Below are 5,606 nucleotides of genomic sequence, written 5' to 3' on the forward strand. Positions count from 1 at the left end.
TAACATGACAGTTCCTCTGACATCTGACTGACTTCAACATTCAACATTATCTTTATTGATTTTATAACATAACAGCCCTAAGCTGAATAATGCAACAATGTACAAATATATACATAGATGCCTGATCAGCCCACCCCTTCATCCCTCCCTTCACCATCCACCCCTCACATCTCAAACATCACTCTCGTACACCCACCCACCCCTTCAGGTCTGACCACTAATTTACACAGAATATGTACCTATTTAAAAAAATAAGAGAGGGTTGCAGGGGTGAGATAGAATAAAAAAACAATAATAACAAAAACAACAATAAAACAAAAACAACCATGTCTGACACACGATTAAATGTAATCTTTATATGAATATAAAAGGAGTACTATGTTATATTAATAAAACCATCCCAAATCTTCTTAAATTCACCAAGCTTACCCTTCAGGTTATACATGATCTTTTTATTGGGTATGCTTAATTCATTAGTCCATCTAGCCAATGTAGGTGGTTGTTCATCTTTCCAATGCATGGCTTTACATTTGTTGGCTGTGAATATAATAAAGTCAAGTTGGTTTTTATATTCTTTTATTACAGATGTGTCACCCAGTAGGGTTACCCTTGGTTCTGTGGGTCTGATTATCCCTGTGATGTCTGTTTGAGTATAGAGGTCCAATATAAATGTAGACATGAGTAGGCCCAGATCATATGTATTAGTGTTCTTATTCCACTTTTACATGTTGGGCAGAACTGGGAATACTGTTTTTTTATTCTGCGTCCAGCCTGTCAGAGGTATAGTATACTCTATGAATGAGACTGTGTGATTTTATGTCTTGTGTTAAGCGCTTCCATTTTTTACTTCGTCAAAATTACACTCAAGGTCTTGGTCCCATTTGCGTTTCTCTCAGGGTTACAGCCTTGTGATGTACATAAAGACTGATCGTAGCTCAGCAAAGCCTCATTAATCTCACTGGGATTACTGGGAAACGTGTCATCCTTTTGGATTGTATATATTGTATATATTGCCATATTTGCCTCCTTCTTAATCTGCCAAGATAAAAGTTTCTCTGCCTCATCTCCTTGTTTGTAATATCTGCTTCATTTGTTTTATTGCATTTTCTGTCTTGTGTGTATTAAGCATATTCTATATTCTAACTGTCTTGATTTAAGTTGTTGGAGAATAATACTGCCTTGCGACTGTATATGTCGTGTTTTTTAACGGAACTAGAAACATCTCCCGTTGCCAAGTCGTGTCTATGGTTTGTCCTATTTACTGGAGTAGTGAACGTTTCCATTGCATTAGAACATTATGGGATGGTAATGATTCTTCCAGGTATTAGGAAGGACCTCAGGTGTTACCAGGGAAACAGAGTTATGGCTTTTGAAAAACTTTACAAGTCGTTGTCTTTTGATTGCAAAATGCAAGAAAATATGAAATAATTATGATTTTTTTTCCTTTTGCAAGTGACCATGGTATTAGTGGGATAATAACTGACGAGGTGTCCATAATCAGGAACTAATGGACTTTGTGGAGGCAACTGTCCTCCGCAGTGTGTCAGACGGTTCTGGCCTCCATGTCGTCCATTAATTCTTGATAACGGACACCTCGTCAGGCTTTATCCCGTACATATATTATCGCAACAAATGAAAGACAGTCTTACTCATAAACAGAATAGATTCCTAGATATAGATATTTTAGGTACACAAATTGATATTTGTAATAAAAGAAGGTAAACCTCTGTTGGACCCTGAACCTCTTTCTCCCAAACCAAAGAGATACCCCCGAGAACTAACTGGTACCTGTAGTATTGTAGTGGCATTAACTTATATATATATATATATATATATATATATATATATATATATATATATATATACATACATATATAACTAGCTCAGCTCTGTTATTAGAATTTAAAATGTAACCCTCTAAGGTCTTAATTGTTGCAAACTGTCAGTAAAATTTCCACTCACATGGTAATTCATTCATTTTCCTACAATATCTGCTCTTGCAATACAGTATGTACTCGTATAGCAACTAAAGCATTATCAAATATTTATATAATTATGTTTAGGCACTGTGACCATGTGGTTAAAGTAAACCTAAACATATTTCAGACTCAGGATGCAAACCCCAGTCTCCACTGTCAAAGTCTGACCCCCTCAGTGTGGTACTGTGGCATCATCGTCATTCTTCACTTCCCTATTCCCAGTTCATTTTAGCTGAACGTCAAAATGATCGGCACAGCACCAGTTGGACGTGTGGATTGGCTTCTAAATAATGATTGAGAGCAGCTTGGTGCATTCCCCTCTTGGCCAATTAGGGTGTGACAACGCCTTTTCCTCAGGGCTCAAGAGAGGTGTGGAACTATATTTTTACAGGAGCCTGAGGTTCTTTTGTGCCAGCTGCTCAGCCACCAGCTGTGACTGGAAATTAGGTTGATGTTGTCTTCAGATTAAGTTTTACTGCACTGGGATACTTTGGCCTTGTTATGTGCCCTGCCATTAGAGGGTGCTGTTGGTTAGGGAGTGAAGTAGTGTGGGGGAGGAGAGAAAAAGATGGTAGTCCCCTGTGAAATGCATTCATGTTAGCTGTCAATAAAAAGCACTAACATAACAAGAGCAAAAACAACAAGCTAAAAGAGGCTAAAAAAGAGCTGTGGGGATCTGCAGACTGGGCTGATAATTGTTAGTGGGTTTATCACTGTGAGTAACACCTTTTACATTATCTATAGTATTTTGATCTATTGTTGATTTTTGGTTTTGACTATTGCAGCTTTAAAAACAAAGCCTGCATGAATATTGAACAGTGAGGAGGACTAGGTTCTTACATACTGTACAGTACCAGCTAACCTCGGTCATATATCACACATGCTCTGAATATGCCAAGTAAATGGCACCGTTTGAGGGAGCTATGCAAACAGAATGGAATCATATCACATTACCCTCTGAGGACAGGGGAGCTGTCAATTTGTCCCCATGGCAACGCACATCCACTGTGCCATTTAGGAGCCTGTCAGCCTGCACAAAGCACAAACAAGGAAAAGAAAGATAAACTAGTCTTTGCTCCACAAAGTCTGAGATAATTTTCTTGTTGAATTAATCAAGCTAAAATATTCCACAAAGGTCAGTGCAGGTCTCATTATGCAGCACAATAGTCACTTTAATCAAACTTCAAAGAAAAGCTGCACAACCACTGCTGCTACAGAGTTAGCATCTGACTGTGTTTGTGCTTTATCACAATATTCAGGTTAAGGTCTGTGAATATATTCAGAGAGAGAGAGAGAGAGTGGTTTTGACTAGGCTAATTGATTTTAAAGTCCCTTTGAAGTCAGGAGTGTGTGTGAAGCATAAAATAACTCAAAAAAAAATAACTTTTTTTCGGTACTACACACTCCACCCCCGATTCAGCCCAGTTCACCCCGTGTTCCTTCCTTCACTTTGCTCTTCACTCTAAGAAGCATCTTGTTTTCAGCTCCCCGCCAAAGTAAAACCTTCCACAGCTTCCTGTGAAGATCATTGGGAAGATTGTGTTTTCCACATAGCAAAAGAAAGCCCACAATCCTCTGGTGGATAATGACGGACTGTACTGTACTGTTATATGTAGTTATTGATATTGATAACTGATCATCTCACTGCAGTGACAGAAAATCAACAAAAAAACTAAAGCACAGGTGTTACTACTAACATTGGCACTAATAACAATGTCTCCATTGTGTTAGTGCCTGTAAGCCATGACAGTGAGACAGTGAGATAGTGAGACAGCATCCACAATACCAGCACCCTGACACTGAAGCAGCTATGTGGAATTCAGCCGGGATTAGTTTATTACTCACTCTTAAGCTGTTCCTACTGTGACATGCAAATGTGTTGTGTGAAAATTACAGAAGTCATGAGTTTGGATAGTTTAATGTCCCATAAATATTGTTTCTTACAGCTGCACTAAAAATGTTGAGTCCTTATCATATTTAATGACTACATATGTAAGATTTTCTTTTTATTGCCAATGTGTAAATCAGCTGATTAAGAGATGAGAGCTTCCCCAACTTTCTCAGTTGCCCGGTTTATATGTGTTTCTATTAAGGGATGTGGGACAGATTTTCTGGGAAAATTCAAACCATGTGAGGTGCCTAATTAAAACATGCTATTGGTTGCATTATGGGAAGTGTAGGATCCAGTGTTTTTGAAACGTGACTCAGCATTGGACTAAATATCAACACACCTCAGCCTCTGCTACTGCTTCAGTTTGAACCACCTTTAAATTAAATACAATTTTAAGACCAATAATAGACCAATGGGTTTTTTGTGGTCAACCACTTCTGCTCCTACCAAGGTTCTTTTTTAGACCCTGTACTAATTTTTTACCTTCTTTAATTTGTTGTTTATCTGTTCCACGTTTCGCTCACACCCTGCTGCAGCCGCGCTGCTCAAAGATCGGCTTATCAGCATCTGAGCACAAAATCCAAAAAGATGATCTTTCACATTTGTTTGACAGTGAGATGAGTCAGGAGGCAGAAGGAGGCTGCCTCAGCGTTCAGCTCATGGATGTGTGTGTGTACGGCTGCTGGAGACGAAGCGGTGACAGGCGCTGCAGGCAAACGGCTTAGACAGGATGCAAAAAAGGCCTTACCTGGTTTTAATCACATATGCAAGTGCGGGGCACTGTGTACAACTACACACACATCAGCAAACACACACAGGCTCAGCTCACTCACATACACTTGCACACACAGCAGATGGCACAATCAGTCTGCTCTGCTCGTCACTTGTGCCTTTTGAAGGCAGATATATGAGGTGTCAGCACGGTGGATTGCGCTGAATAATTTCACAGGAATGATTCATACTATAATGAGGTGTTTGATGGACACATTGGTTACATAAGATGCAGAAGCACCTTCAGTGTGACCTGATTTTCATGTTTTTGAAGCAGGGATCTGAAAAAGCTCAGGCACACGCCAACTCTCTAACCTTATATGATAGAGACATCAGGCAGTAATAATAATGTGATTCCTTACTGATGTCTGCTGGGAAATTTTCCTTTTCACAGAGGTCAAAGATCAGCTGGAATTGGAAGACCATCTGTGTCTTACTTAATGGTAGATCAGCAAAGATTTGCATCCAGTTCCTCTGATTATTTGTAACATTTTGTAGTTGTACTGGGTTTTGAAGGACACAACCTGCCATGAATACTAAGTCCTGCAGAAGTGATTTTGCTGGAACAAATTAGAGCCATACAGGTCTGCATGCAAGGCTAGTTCGGCTCATTTCTGCAGCACATTTTCCAAATTAGACTCCTGGGTAAGTATTCCCATAACAATACTAAGACCGACACTTCCTGTGTATAGGGCCATAGCTACCACTGAGGACACTGAGGACATATCCTCAGTACTGCATGTGGACTCGACCTATCTGGATCGGGTTGCACCAGCTATTAATCCATTACGAAGTTTGTGCATTAAGTCCTTCCTACTTTCTTAGTAAGTTCTAGCTAGTTAAAACATAAGAAATGTCTAATCTAGTAATTGCTTTAATAATGTGTAAATCATTTGCTAGGAAACATATAGAAGCTTATTTCCATAAATGTGACAAAACATATTCTGGAAGTCATTATAATGAGA

The sequence above is a fragment of the Dicentrarchus labrax genome, unplaced genomic scaffold (genome assembly GCF_905237075.1).
Source record: "Dicentrarchus labrax unplaced genomic scaffold, dlabrax2021, whole genome shotgun sequence".
Classification (NCBI taxonomy): Eukaryota; Metazoa; Chordata; class Actinopteri; family Moronidae; genus Dicentrarchus; species Dicentrarchus labrax.